General features: G+C 37.5%; 1 long non-coding RNA gene across 3 annotated transcripts in view; it reads left to right on the top strand.

The window, feature by feature from the left end:
- The window catches only part of LOC120535220, a 78387-nt gene that overhangs the window by 45727 nt on the left and 15976 nt on the right, over positions 1–16684 (top strand). For all 3 annotated transcript variants that reach the window (XR_005634870.1, XR_005634872.1, XR_005634871.1), the window contains exon 4: positions 5120–5302. This is a non-coding gene — a long non-coding RNA (uncharacterized LOC120535220). The remainder of the gene's footprint in view (positions 1–5119; positions 5303–16684) is intronic.

Genomic DNA, 16684 nt, shown 5'->3' with positions numbered 1-16684 from the left:
TTAAAGAAATACAGGAGTGTCTGTCTTGTGTTTCTAATCAAGAAGCAAGTGTCTGTTTCCTGTGTGTTTCAAGTCTAATAAGAATAGTGTATTACAACTCCTTAAGAAAAAAAAAATGTTCCATTCTACACAAATTAGCGAAGGTCCTTGAGGGCAAAGTGACAAGAGGTTACTCGTAGACTATGTGTTTAATTAATTGAAAAATGCTCAAATTGCTTTTACAGTTGTTAAAAAAAGTAGAATCTGTGTTGCCAGGACTCAACCATAATTAGTACCCGCGGGAATTAAATATTTAGCATTAGTAATGTTACAGCACTTAGGACACAAATTTCTATTTTCGTAATGAAAGCAATACAGCGTGAGTGGAAACGGCTGAAGCGACAGCTGTGACAAGTGAGGCAGGCTGGGATATTTCAATAAGACACCTCATTGGACAGCAAGCCTTGGCACATTAGTCATTTGTAAGAGATCTGCAAGTTTAATTCCCACTGGTAACACATTACCCAAACTATTTAGATTTCTAATTGCGTGAAGAACGAATGTTCCTATGAATGCCTTTTCGAATGTGGGTAAAATGTTATTACCCCCGTCTAAACACACAAATAAACTGACACGGGGTTGTAGTTTTGTCGGACTGAAATGTTGATGATATGAGAAAACGAGGGCTGCCTTGTTTGTTTAAACTTGAATTCCTTATCGTGTGTAATTGCTTTCAGGGAAGCAACATGAAAAGTCAGATATTGGTCTTTAATGAGCTGCATTGGTAGATGGCGGGAGACCCTCAGGGATTAATTCGCCAAATTAACTGGAGAGAAGTATTTGGTTTTGGACACTGTAATGGCTGAGTTCTACTGTGGGCCTCGTTACGGGCCCGTCTCACATTCCGTCCGCAGACACTAACGGACGGCTGTTGTGACTTTTCTCCTTGTCAAAAGGTATTAGGTTACCTGCTAATAAGAAATTATGAAGGTTATTTAGACTAAAAGCATTTGCTGTCTGTACCCGGTGGGCCTTAGAGGCATACATGATAAGTGTAAAGAGTTTTGGTCGTAGTAATTATAAACCAATATGCTTGCCTATTAATGAGGTAATGTGTTACTTTTAAAATGTTGCTGTTAGCTGTTTTTTTTTTCAGTTGAATTTCTTTATAAGAAAATTTATTTCTGTTTCCCTTTCTTTTCCTCTTTTTTACCTGGAAATGGTAGATTCAGCTTGACAAATGCATAGTAGCAGCAGAAGAAAAAAATAAAAAACAGTCACACTGTGATAAAACTGAGACAAAAAGTGAAGCATCCCATGTGATACTTTATCCTAATTGTGCATCTCCTTGCTTATCCCAATAAATCATGTTTCCTTAAGTTTGCACCAAGTGGTTACAATGCAGGCTCCGGTCCACGATGGGACGTTAATCCATCAGGGCTTACCATCTAATACACGCACTGATGAGGCCAAATTAAAGTTGTGGGTTAACCTTAATACACTTGTCTTGTGGATATGAGAATAAAACCAACAGACAAGGGAAGTGGGGACATGAAGACATGAAGTGAATCTGCCAAAAATCAAGAATTTAGTTAGAAATCAATCAGTCTATGCTCTTTTGAGTTGTAAGCGGCTATAAAAGACATTTGCAACTATTTAAAACTGCTCAGAATAATTGTTTGTACCCCCATATTTTAGGTGAGGCTCGATTTGTGGTTTCAGTGTACATCTGAATCCTATGTAATGAATGACTGCCGTGTGTACAACAGGCATCTTAACTCTGAATTATTACACTATTTATTTATTTATTGTAACATACATACACAAAGACCTGGGGCCTCATGTATAAACGGTGCGTACGCACAGATGTATAAAACCTACACTTGGCGTAAAGCCACGCACTTTTCCACGGTACCTCATACCTTGTTGTACGCAAGTTCTCCGCTCGGTTTTGCAAACTGGCAGCACCCAGCGTCAAAGCAATGGTACTGTTCTTGTGTGATTACTCATTATTTTCATGACGCGGCTTTATAAATACACAAAAACTAACCGCATATTGTTTATTAGTGTAATGCATCTGATTGTAATTAACTCGTAACAATATAATGGTCCAGGGAACAGCCATAGTATTCCAAATACCATAACTACTTTAGCGTTGTTACTCTCACTTCTATTTCTTCTTCTTCTTTCAGCTCCTCCCGTTAGGAGTTCCCACAGCGGATCATCTTTTTCCCTATTATACTCTCACTGTACGACTCAGAGTATTTATATCACTGTATCTGAGTGTGAATCACAGCAGCAGCTGATCGGAAAGAGAATTATCGGTATACGGCATTAAGCACACGCTGTCTCTGCCACTGCAAAATGTTTTAAAGCCTTTCCTGTACGGACCTCGCGGTTCAGAAACAGTTTAATCCCAAGAACTTTAAATGCACTCAATCAATTGCTCCTTGTAGAACGGTTTGTACTTATAAGTACAATCACCCCACTGTAAACTTGCACTACAGTTATATCATCTCACAACCTGAGCCACTTTATAAAGCGCGTATTTACATATGATGACGATATCATTTTAAGGTGAAATGAAGCAAAATATGTTTGTTAAATTATACACATAAAACTTTAACTTCATTTAAATAATCTATATTCTTCACTGGGAGTGTCGTAAAGGATAGAATAATTAAACATGTACTACGAAGATATTTCAATGTTCTTTAAACGTTTTGAAGAATCGGCGCTAAGCTTACAGATGGCTTAACGTCTATTACAGAGCTGATTGTATGGCGATCAGTTACTTGGGGAAAGAAAAGCAAGGACTCTTGGGCGGCCACGCCAATATATATTGAATATAAAACAGAAAGAGAAAATAACAACACAGCTAAAAACGCAGCGACAAATTTCGACAAAAGATAAATGCTTGTCATGAGCACAAGGCTCATGAAACACATGTTTAATAATGTGCTTTAGCTCCTATCATCATGAAAATGACATCACGTATACATCTCAGTATTTTAGTTATTCAGAGAGCTGTAATATCACAAATGTAATGGACTCTGTGTCCAGTTGGAGGAAGAGAGCCAGTTTAAGAAGCAAGTAGTGATTCACACACATAGATCACATATGAGTAGAAGATCAAATACAAAACAAAGCATTTAACGTGCTACTTTAATTACAATGTAATTTTGAGAAACTGGTTAATTAAACGATTTTAAGATGAAGTTTATAATGTTCTACTAAATGACAAAATAAACTACGTGATTAAAGTGGAAAATTCAAGATTAAAGTTGACATTTCGTGCTTTTTCCCTACCATGTGCCTTTTTTCTCTGTACCCTAATAAACTTTCATTTGACACTCAGACAGTGGGCTACAACTCGGCTTTTCACGGCGACTTTGATATGTGACTTCTTTTTTATTTCCGGCACTGTGCGATTTTGTGAATGTGAGCTTTCAAGTTTCTCCAACACGCTATGTCACTCGATCAACTTCATTTTGTTGATTATACCACGGTTTATTTGAACAAATAGTATGTTTTTTCCTTTGCCTCCACTTGGTATTCGCTGAAAGTCTTATATTTTCCCCGTGCTTTTCACATTGTCTTTTCACAGTAGGCTGCGCTTAAGGGCGATTTATATTGATTTGCACATTCAAATAGGCGTAATTCTGGGAGGATTTGGGGCGTTACATAATGCGCGTGCACGAGCGTTAGTTTTCACGCTGATCGGGATTTATGTAACGGAAGAACGTGGAAGTTGGAGTACGCACAGATTCCTGCATCTGGATTTTTCTGTGCGTAAGCACATTTCGGCTTTTGTGCTTACGCCATGTTATAGTGCGAGTTCTACGCACGGCGTTATACATGAGGCCCCTGGTGATTTGTTGTTTCATTTCACTCCAAAGTGAATCCGTTCCAAAGTGACAGGCTAATACTATAATGGTGTAGGATGTTCCACATCAAGAGTTCATTATGGTCAAAACTTCAGTGCCCATTGACACCATTAATCTCGTAACTGCAAATTCAGGTACCCTCATGAGCCCATTAACTCCTTGGTAGATACTCAGAAGTTTTGACTGCTGCACCAGCCTCACGTTTTTTCATTTTTCTGTTAGGCTAATCAAGGCCACTTCTTGGTTCAACTCCTTCTCCCATATGCACATCCATATGCAGGCAGCCTTCTCATATAGAACTTAAACAATTTTCACCAGTTTTTGCTGTCCACCTGCCTATATCATTAAGTGTTTCATCCATTGTACAGCCTTTTAAGATGAATCAGAGAAACATTTGTCTTTAATTACACCTTCAGTCTCTTAGATACTAATACTTGGACACGCTAATGAAATCTGATGAATAAATACCTCTGTTTTAATTGGAATAAAACTCTATCAATCGTTTTTGATATTCAAAAACAGCCTTTATGTCATTTTTTGGTTTTATTTTTTATTTTTGAGATGGAATATCAATTGGTTCAGCTTAAACACAGAAGCTCAAAGTCAGCCACTCATGCGGTAGCATACTGTATGTCTGAAGACTGAATAGTCATGAAATGTGACACTGGGTTTGTAGTGCCAGTCTGCATACTTATTGTTTAGTTTATGTAATGCTTTTTATATTGAGATACAATTAAAAAATATATTGCATTTATCACATTTCATTATCTAACTAAGAACTTTGTTTTGTTCACAAAATTTTGGTACAAAAACTACTGTATATAATATCAACATGTTTAATTTCCTTCATTACACATGTCTGTGGGTTACCTCCCTTAAAGATATTTATTATTTTAACAGAAGGTCTTAATGAAAATGCAAATGCATAGATTTTCATTTAGATTATAAAAGGAAAGTTTCAAAGCAGTAATTAGCAGTATTAGCAGTATTAGTGAAACATGGAAAATGAAAGATGTTTTTCCTTCTGTGCTTTTCAGGACAAAATCTCTGAAATCTTTTTTCAAGCTGACTTTAAAGGGATCTAAGGGTTAAATGTTACTTGCGAGGGTCCGAAAAAGACAAAGAGAGGTTAACAAAGGTTTAAAAGAGCAGTACTCACTAGACAGTGTCTCTCTATTTGTGTAATAACTCTCTGTCATAAATACAGATCCTTTTTCTTTTTTCTTTTCTTCTGTCCATTAATGTGGATTCAGCCAAAACGAGTACAGATGAGGATCTCAGCCAGTCATCTCAAAAGTTCAAAGGAAACAAGAACAACATGCCAGTTAAGAACAAATGAAATGCTAGAAAAGCAGAAGAGCATTGTTTTCAAAATGCTGAAAGAATGAAGGAGCTTCACCAGTCACGATACGGCAGGCACACCTAATGAAGAAGAGGTAAAGTTAGCTGCTTGCCAAATTTTATGTTTTTGCCTGTCCTTTTTATCCCGTATTTACTGATGTGTGTTACTTCAAAGTCACAAGGGTCCAGAGCCTATTCTGATCACATCAGGGGTAAAGAAGAAAACACACTTGATTGGGGGTCAGTCAGTCAGGGCACAAAGATAAGTTCATTCACACTCAGTCATCGAAGAGTCAGGTTTGAGCTGGTAGGTGTTGAACCCGACTTACACGTCCCACCCAAGCACAAGGAGAATGTGCCTCTTTCACAGACAACCACCATAATATAATGATTGTGCCACCGGTTACACAGGTTTAAGTGTGTCTGTGTACAGATGCATATACGAGTATTCAAACCCATATGCACTTCTTCTTATTATTATTATTATTATTATCATCTTAGTATTTCTGTAAAACTTCATCATGCAGATTTAATAAAGGATGGGTAATTTATTATTTGAATTATTTAATGCATAATTTATTTTCATAAAAGACTGGCATCATTTAAAAAATAAATATACTGTATTTTGTTTTAGCAATGCAACAGGAAAGCATTATGAATTTCATAAACAGGAAGACCAAAGCTACCAAAAACTTGACTAATACTATACTTAAATTCATTTAACTAATGTATTGAACAAAATTATATAAGTCAAAAACTTAAAAAGTTTTTATAAATAACAAAAAAGGAAAACCAGGAAAAAAACATGATAAACCAGAGACAATAAGAAAAAGAACTTCCAAAAAGAAAATAAACAAAAAAACAAAGTGAATTCTCTTTAAGGCAATTATCCATACTTTCAAAATTCACAAAATATAAATAACTAAAATATAAACAAAAAACAAAGAATCCAAACAAGCTAAATCATCTGAAGACTGAAAATCTTCAAAAAGGGTGCTGCACAAGAGCACAGTTACTTATGTGATTTAATGCCACTGCAAAATAGCGGAGGAAGCAGGTATCTTAAATCACATCTTAACTATGGTCCTAGTGACTGTACCAGTTGAGGGCTGTAAATCAATTAGAGGCCCCACAACTACAGATAAAGAGCATAAAGAAGGACAGAAATAAAAATAAAAAAACACAGACTCACAATAAAATGTTAGGGCAACAAACACAAAGGATCAGAGGAAAATGACGGACTCAAAGAAACTGTAAACAGGTGAGAGGAACAGCAAAAGTCCAAAGAGGAAGTTGCTTGTTCTTTTTTTCCATACCTTACTGAATTTTGTCTGTTTCCCAAAATCTGGGATTTGATGAAACAGACCAATGGTTTACCTTCGACTCGTAAGTTCATTCTATTTACATAACTAACAAAAATAGTGACGAATAGATCGACAGTGGACAGTAATGCCATCATTGTCCCATACTGGGATTTAAGGGTTAGATGAAGTACTAGTGCACTTAAATGAAACAGTTTGAATGTGTTCTTACTTAAAATCAGTGCATTTTTTTGTTTAAACAAACAGTACAAATCACATCACTACCAACAAGTATAGAATATATAGAAGGTACTTTTTTCCATTTAATCAAGCAGTTGTTATTAAGTTGTTATAAAGACAAATTTATATTTAAATACAAGCTTTATTAAAAATCATATTGTGTAAATAACAAATAAATAAAAGGCTACAAGCTGTAACTGCTTATAAGAATGAATCATTAATGTTGTGTGGCCCAGATGTGGAAGATAAGGCTGACAGCAAAGAAGCAGTGAGCAGCAGATGAGCAAAAACATAACGAGATGACTGTCTTTTACAAATCAGTCATACTTGTGAATGCAATGTCTGCTTTTTAAAGCAATTCCAGCAAATAGCATCCTTTACGTTTTCTATCTCTACTACGTCGTTTGGTTTGAAATCATAAAATGTAATGCTTTGCAGTATGTACCGGGCCACACACCTACAGTAGCCATGACACTTGGTGTATGTTGTCACTGTGTGTTTTACAAGGTAGCAATCAGGTAAAATGTGCAAGCGTATGTATTCTTTGTTTCTAATACAACTATTAACTCTGCACACCCACAGAATATATTAGTGAGTTCAAAGTGCAGACGTTATGTTTGACTTTGACATGATATCCTTCTTTCATTGTCACTCTTTTTATTGTTCTTACCTAAGGTCACTAACGGGGTAGCATTGTTTTGTCAAGGCACTTGTTCCTAAAACACTGCGATTGTAATTAAGTGCGGAAACTGTCCAGTCATTACTCAGAAAAATGCTGTGTGATGAATTTCATTTTCATGGTTTTAGAAAGCATGCAGAGAGTGGGCACAATGTCTTTGGTGCTGATTTGTCTATCCAGGTAGCGCCTATGCATTGGTTAGTCTGGGAGTGTTCCTTACATGAGTATTCTTTATACCACTGCACAATTTTCAGATTACTAGTATCCTTGACTATGTTTTACCAATGCAGAATGCTGAGGTTCGTCCAAATCACTGATAACATTGTGCTGTCTCAAAATTAAATAAATATACAGCCTTGGACTCACAATCCCTCCTAACCCATTAACAGCTGTGTTTGGGGTTCTTCCAGAGGGGCTTAAAGTGGAGAAGGACAAACAAACTGTGATTGCATTCACTACACTGTTGGCACGCAGACTCATTCTGATAAACTGGAAGAACCCAAACTCTCCTCTTTTAAGTCAGTGGGAAACTGATGTGTTATACTATTTAAAATTGGAAAAAATCAAATACTCAGTTAGAGGATCTGTACAGACTTTTTTCAAAACATGGCAGGATCTAATCAGTAATATTTTAAAATAAGTTTATAAAGCACAGAGAATTTATTAATTTAGGTATTTTTACAAGCCTTAAATTTTACACCGTTTGGCTTGCTCTCTCTCTCAGGGGTGGGGATCGATCTGTTCTTAACATAATTCTTTTTTTGTAAAAACTTGATTGCTATGTATTGATTGTAATAAAATTAATAAATAATAAAAAAAAAAAAAATTAAATAAATATTGCCAATAAGTCAGATTTTACATGAATAAGGAATTAAAATTTCAGGCCCAAGAAGTTCACATCTTCTGATTTTCACAATTTTAGGGTATATATATATATCATTGATTCTGGGACAAAACCCTGTGCTTTGAACTGTCTGCAAAAGAAAAAAAATCATGACATGTAGCAACAGAGATGACTGCACAGTCAAAAATGAAGGACTGCTTTTATATATACCAGACCAAAGCATCATATTGAGATCTTTTAAAATAAAAACAGCTATTTTAATTACATATCTAATATTGTTTAGCATGAACTTTTAATGAGTATGCATATGCAGCACATCATATCCTAACACAATTTAAGTTATAGTGATGCACTGGTATTAATGTATATGTGTTATACTTTAACATTCTTAAACCCACATAATCCAATTCAGGGTGGTGGGAGTTGGCCCTGGGCAAAGCACCAGTCTACCTCATGGCCAAGACATACGCACTCGGAAAACGAGTGGGCTGAGAGAGACAGAGAGGAGACCAAACAGTTATTTGAATAATTTTCCCAGAGGAACTGTTTCTTTTTCACTTAAATATTGTGGTATACAAAACATAATTAAGGTGAAAAAAGACCCAACATGATTTGTCTCGATTTCAGTCTTTGCATCAACAAAGGCTCACATTTCAGTAAGGATGTTGGCGTTTTAAAATCCACTGTATGAACATCCAATTATTACACTGAGCCACTGCTTTTTCCAGCAGCACTACATGGAAGGAGGGAAGTAAGCAGGTCTGGATTAACCATACAGCAGGGTAAACACATGCTTAGGGCATCAAGGAAAGGCGAGCATCACAGACATTTTCCATTGCTGGATTTACCATGGACCATATGGTGCAAAACTGCAAATGGTGCAGCTGAACCAGGTCCCACAAAAAGGGTTCCCACGTTAAATGAAAAAATTGCATACATGTATATACAATAATAAAAGTAATAATAAAATAATAATAATAATAGAGATTAATGGTATATATTATTCTTGGGAACACAACAAAATTAGAAACGTGTCAACTGGCCACACTGTTCACTGAGGCTCATGTGATTGTTCTTGTCTTGGTCGTGTCTACTGTCCTGTTCAATCATCCACTGAGAGTGAGTGCAGCTCATATCTATGGGGGCACCAAAATCTTTCAAGTGCTTAGGACTTCTAAAGATTTTAATTCAGCCCTGGAAGTAACCTTGGAGAGTAAGACATACTATACATGCAGCCCCCCATTTATACATATATTGTAGATGAGGGACATATAAAAGTAACAAGCAAAATAATTTTACAGGTTAATTAAGATAATAATTAATTTCTTTTCTTTACTTTAAGCCTAGTGAGGCCATATTGGTTTGTTTTTGTTCAGTTCTCCTGTGCTATTTTGGATACCAAATTACATGAATGAAGACAAATAGGACTTGATACAGTATAGTTTGCTAAACATTTAATAATCAGCAATCTTTTTTATTTATTATGTTCATCCATCCATCCATCCATCCATTATCCAGCACGCTATATCCTAACTACAGGGTCACGGGGGCCTGCTGGAGCCAATCCCAGCCAACACAGGGCGCAAGGCAGGAAATAAACCAAGGGCAGGATGCCAGCCCACCGCAGTTATTATGTTCACAGTATCAAAATTATATTAATTAACATTTTCATTCAAATGCCCAGATGGGACTGAGTGGTCATTTTCTGTTACAACACTTAGATGTTAATTTTCTCCAGCATCCTTGGCATCTCAATGTTTTATTTTGTTCTCCTGTCTGCCAATCTGACCAAAGCATATGTTATCAAATCAGATGCTGACTTTTATCATTTTAAACATTAGAGACTTGCAAACCAGGATTTCTACCATTCTAGTTCTTTTAACAATTAATTACTTTCTCGTTTACTACTTGCAAAAGACTTGGAGTTTAAGTTATGCAGCAAAATATGGTATTCGAGGTGAGACACAAAAATATGGGCTTGGGGCTTTCCAGGAAAACCATCTAGAGGTCGGCCAAACGTGAATCATAGAACTATATCCCCTCCTACACGCCCCCTCTCAAACCACTGACTGGCAAGGTATATCCTGTGAATACCCCAGTCAGTATTTGCACAACAATCACTACACAAGTTGCCACTATAATAATGTCTGTTGAAAAAATCGAGCAGCGATTCAACATCAAATTTCTCGCAAAATTGAACAAAATGGCCGCAGAAACTTACGAAATGATAAAAACAGTGTACGGTGATAACAGTTTGTCTCACACACAAATTTTTGAGTGGCACAAACATTTCAAGGAAGGACAAGAAAATGTGGAAGATGTTCAACGCCCAGGTCGAGAGGGGTGTGGATGCTTCACCAAGAGAACACTCCCGTGCACAATGCTTTTTCCGTAAAGCAGTTTTTGACTGACATAAAACATTCCTGTCCTCGATCATCCTCCGTATTCACCCAATTTAGCTCCTTGTGATTTTTACTTGGTCCCAAAAATCAAAAGTGACCTGAAGGGAACACATTTTTCTTCAGGGGTTGAAGTGAAGACAGAAGCAGCAAGCCTGTTTTAGAGCTTCAAGCAAGAAGACTTCCAGTACTGTTTCCATCAATGGAAGATATGTACGGAGCGGTGTAGAGAACGGGAGAGGGAGTAAATAGAAGGTGACAATGTTTAAAATGCTGTAATTCATCAATATATATATTTTTTTTTTTACTAATCCGGTTATTTTTGTGTCTCACCTCGTATGTAAATATTGCTGTTGCTGATCATTAAGCACCTCCCTCATGAGTCTTCCACTTTCTGCTTTTATCTGTGCATATAAACAGCAACCAGCCACTGCACGTGTGTCACCTGTTTGATGCAATATGCTTTAACAGAATGCTTTTTTATGCTTTATCCACTAGAGGGCACTAGGCATTAAAAAGAAGGGTAAAGTATGCAGAAGTGAAGTTATTGAGTTTGTGTTAATACAAGTAAAGAGAAGAAACTTTATGTCCTTTTTAGAGAAAAGCCAAGCAAAATGACACCTTTTATTGGCTAACTAAAAAGATTACAGTATGCAAGCTTTCGAGGCAACTCAGGCCCCTTCTTCCTTTTAGAGAAATTTGAATTCTACTTTATGTAACCAAAATTCCACATATTGTTGCACTTTCCTGACTGACAAAAAGCTATTTATGTGTTACTACTATTTGTCAAATGTCAGCATTTAACTGATGCACAAATCTTTGCATAGTCTTGAAAGCATTTTGCTTATTAAAGCACTTTTCATTTTCTCCTTTAAAGAATTTCCATGCACCAACTCACAAATGTTCTTTCACCCACCTCAAATTTCTTGCTCTTTCTAAGCCTATACCACTCCCAGAAGCATTGCACTGGCTTAAATCCTTCTTTTTCACCATAACTCTTGTTGATTATTTTTTTTTGTTTTTGAGTACTGATATACCAAATGGAAAGGAGCCAATTGTACATCTGTTAAAAATAATTGTAACCATAGAACTTTCAGACAACTTATAAATGGCCCTAAAAGAAAAGAGCCCCATATAAACTTGCAGAAAAAGACAACTTTAAAGATAAAGTCAAACCTTAATTGGCACGTCTGAAATCCAATATCAGCTGTTTTGATACAGATAACAGAATACCAGGTCACCAGTACCCAATTTAGTACAGGATGGTTTAGTCATTTGTTTAGGGTCAGTGGTGGACACTGGTGGGCATTGGCAGAGTTTAACATTTTAGGTAAACCACCAAAAATAATTGCATTCTTTTTTAGAAACGCATCTGAACCGTTACATGTTAATATCGTATTCAAGTCACATATCATAAATTGTTTATGATATAAAGTCGCAATATAAATTAAATCTCACATTAACATGTTTCTTTGAAATTGCCAGAAGTAAACAACTAACATTACTTTAGTTTGTTTGTCTACTTACTGTAATTTTGGCAAAATAAGCAATATCTTATTTTTTAAAAGAAATTCATAATTTTATGCATGGCGTAACATTCAGGTGCTGTGATGGGACGTGTTAGGGGTCCATGGCAATATGTAGTGTTAAGATTGTTCAGGCTTCTTGTGGGTGTGGGTGTGGGTGCATGCGAAACTGTGCACAAGGGGCTCCAGAGGGTTGATGGGGAGATTGACGAGCCCGCATTGACGTGCATAGAACCGAATTTCCCTGTTAGCACTCTGGGGTTCTGTGATTGTGGCACATGTGCCTGTATAAAGGGAGCACAAGCAAAACACAGGGGCCAAAATAACAAGAGAAATATATAAAAAAGAAGACGAAGGTGAAACGGGAGTGTGATGATAAAAGAGACTTCAGAGTTGGGGCAGAGTCAGTGCCATGCTGTGGAATGAAGACAAGGAAGTCAGGAAGGTGGAACAGACAAACCATTTTTATATTGAGTTATTTATTTATTTATGGACTATTTTGAACCCTTGCTTGAAAATAATGGCACCTTTTTGCACCTACCTCTTGCCTGTTATGTGTCTTCATTGCCCTGCTCATCCTGTTCCTGACTATCAATGTTTCAGGGTGGAAGAGGAGTACGGCAGCTGCAGCCAACTTGAACCATCACAGTTGCATTCTGGAATTGGGTTAACTGTTTTTAAAAATTGAGCATTTATCATTTATTTACTTACTTCATCAAAGAGATATTTTTTGTTTATTAAATATTGTGTCACAGTACTGTGTGTGACATGTTATTGTGGTATGCACAGGCAGCACATTCAGGGTAAAGCTGTGGGCACACGGTTACGCACATACAACTCTGCAGCTGTTTCAATCACTCTGACTTACTACTGAGTATCTGTTGGCTGACAGGGGTGACTAATGTGTCTGACATGTAAAAGAGGAAAATACAGTAGACTGTAGAAAGAAAACGATGCAGGACAGCATAAAGTGTTGGCGTGTCCCCGAGAACTCCATTTAATAAGAATGATGCTAAGCAAATTTAATCTTCCTCTTCTTCTTTTTTAGGCTGCTCCTATTGAGGGCTGTCACAACAGATCATCTTCTTCCATATGTCCCTGTCTTCTGCATCTTGTTCTGTTACACCCATCGCCTGCATGTCCTCTCTCACCACATCCATAAACCTCCTCTTAGGCCTTCCTCTTTTCCTCTTCCCTGGCAGCTCTATCTTTACCATCCTTCTCCCAATATACTCAGCATCTCTCCTCTGCACATGTCCAAACCAACGCAATCTCGCCTCTCTGACTTTGTCTCCCATCCGCCCAACCTGAGCTGACCCTCTAATGTCCTCATTTCTAATCCTGTTCATCCTCGTCACACCCAATGCAAATCTTAGCATCTTTAACTCTGCCACCTCCAGCTCTGTCTCTTGCTTTTTGGTCAGTGCCATCATCTCCAACCCATATAACATAGCTAGTCTTGTAGACCTTTCCTTTCACTCTTGCTGATAACTGTCTCATTTTATAATATTTCCAAGTTATTGCTCCTGTGGACTTATGTGGCAGTGGCATTTGTGGGTCTAAAAATGAATGCTGACTTCTGTGTGGTTCTCATCTTTAATGTTATTTGGACTGTAAGCGAGCAAACTGGAAGTGAGATCACTGATCTTCAGCAGGCTCCTGTTGTACTCTAGGATAGGAAAAGGAGGAGAGGTTAGCGACAGCAATTCACCCAAATCCATCCCCCATTTTGTCTGTCGTGCAGGCAGTCTTGTAGGACACATTAATGACAGTATAAAATATAGAAGCTGAAATAACCTCCCTCATACTTGATTTGGAACAGTACACTAATCTTGAATTGAAGCTGTACAAAATATTTCTTTGAGTTTTATGGATAGGTGACATGTAAGAGAAAGAGAGTTGCTTAGAGTAGCTTAAATTGTCATATTCATGGATTATTAATATTATTCATTAGCTGTGTCCTTAAATAAGACCTTTTGAGATTTATTTGGGGAAGATGGCCCCATTCCCCTGGCCACCCCTTTAATTCCACCCATGCTGGTGGAAAATGAACCCCGATTTTATAATTAAAGTCTAAAGCATTCGTCGTGTAGTGCCTCAGTAGGCCATACATTCAGTCTAGGATGTTAAGTTTTGTTTAGTATGAATTCAGTTCTGTTAGTCACATTCTTCCTCTTGCTCTCATCCCTAAACAACTATTACATATATATGATCTTCACGTTTTGTTGTATTTCACCGTTTAATACTGATCGAAGCTAGTTACACTGTTGCCCCCTTAGGACACAATATGGGAACAGAATGGATTGGCTGAATAGATGCTTTTGCATGCCTTCATGGACCTTAAATAAATTTGTGAGAAAACAGTTAAGAATACATGGAGCAGATAAATAATATGATAAAGTGGAATGCTATGGCTGTTACTTTCACTCAACCTCCTCCTAGGACAGCGTCCCATGTTTGTTTTATAGATAGGTGACATGTAAGAGAGAGAGAATTGCTTAAAGTAGTATGGATTAAATTGTCGTATTCATAGATTATTAATGTATTTCATTAACTGTGGCCTTAAATAAGACGTTTTGAGAAAAAAATAACACTTATTAGAGATTTATTTGGGGAAGTTAGCCGCGTTCTCCTGGCCACCCCTTTAATTCCACCCATGCTGGTGGAAAATGAACCCCCGATTTTATAATTAAAGTCTAAAGCATTCGTCATGGAGTGCCTCAGTAGGCCATACATTCTGTCTAGGATGTTAGGCTTTGTTTAGTATGAATTCAGTTCTGTTAGTCACATTCTTCCTCTTGCTCTCATCCCTAAACAGCTATTACATATATATGATCCTCACGTTTTGTTGTATATCACCGTTTAATACTGATAGAAGCTAGTTACACTGTTGCCCCCTTAGGACACAGTATGAGAATAGAATGGATTGGCTGAATAGATGATTTTGCATGCTTTTATGGCTCTTAAATAAACTCATGAGAAAACAGTTAAGAATACATGGAGCAGATAAATAACATGATAAAGTGGAATGCTATGGCTGTTACTTTCACTCAGCCTCCTCCTAGGACAGCGTCCCATGTTAAATAGCCTGTATTTTACACACAATAAGGACTAGTACTCACTTTGAATCTAGGTATGTTTTTGTTTTCGCTTTTTTTATTTTTTGCTTGCAAAAAAGTTGATCTTTAGAGCAATGTGAAGCACAGTGATCACAAACAAAATGCAAGGTTTTATCCGGTTTCAGCTATGGGGATATGGGTGCGTGTCTCACTGTGTAATGTACAAGGCTTCTTTTTGAAAGCTCTTTATCTAAACAGCTGTCGCTCAGCAGTTTTATTTGTCATAGCAGTGTATACTTTCCACAATTGCCCGAGCTGTTTGCTTTTGCTTTATCAGTCATCAGTCCATCAGCTGAGCCATTCATAACAGCTTTTGGCAGATCATCAGAATAGTTTAGAGCCATGCAAGGAGTGTCCTATCAGCTCATGTATCTCATTGAGGGAAGCAGCTTGCCATGTTGCTCTTTTTCGCTCTTTCTTTCTCACTCGGTCCCCACCCCCTCTTTTCTGTTCCTCTTTTTCAGTTAGTCTATAAATATTACAAGCCATGCGCCGAGAGCAGACGAACGATGTGACCTTGTGGCAGAGAGCAGAGATGACTGACTGAGGCTGCTTGGGACTCTCCGGTGTCACCATTTTCTCCACTAAATATTATGTCGCAGGTTTGTAGTGAAGGCTTGTATATTGAAGTTAATTAGACAACATTTAATTTGGCCTAACATTTGTGTCAGGCAAGACTCTATAATTAGGCTGTGTGGATCAGGTTTCTGTCAGACTTGTAAGTGACCTCTCACTCTAATTTAATGGCAACTTCCATGGAGCTGCGTTACACTTATTGAACCAAATTTCAGACTGCCTTTACGCTTGAATACCAACAAAGCTGCCCTGTGTTACATCACTGACAGCAAGGAAATCATTCACATAAATGTAAGGGCAAACGAATTGCCAGCCTTTAACAGCAGTATTGTCCTTCACCGATTGTTCTAGCCAGGCTAGATGAGCTGCTTTGTTCACTTAGCTAATTACTGTGCCACTTTGTTTGTGGCAAATGTTTCAGATTTCTTTTGTGTGGCACTTAGGCGGAATGCTTAGGCACTGATTCAGCTTACCACGGAGCCATCAAGAAATGCCACAGAGAAGCCTTGGATGCTCCTTAAAGTGTTGTGTGAAACTCCTCCATATTGTAGGTTTGCCTAGTCAGGAGCAACCAAAGCTGTGCCCTTTTAGCTATGTTAGGTCTTCTTTCATCCACAGTAACTTCAAACTCATTCACAACCGCATGACAAATACACATCCATGGTGTGAAAGTTTATTGCTGGAGCACAGGCTGGTTAAGTTATTTTCTCACGATCACACAACATGTTGGCTTGAGTTTTCCTGCCTCATCCCAAAAACTTGCAAGCGAGTTGGTGACTCAGATTTGGCTGTA

This window comes from Polypterus senegalus, chromosome 9, assembly GCF_016835505.1.
Source record: "Polypterus senegalus isolate Bchr_013 chromosome 9, ASM1683550v1, whole genome shotgun sequence".
Taxonomy (NCBI): Eukaryota; Metazoa; Chordata; class Cladistia; order Polypteriformes; family Polypteridae; genus Polypterus; species Polypterus senegalus.
Note: the sequence above shows the minus strand (reverse complement) of the source record. Positions and strands in the feature narration are given on the sequence as shown.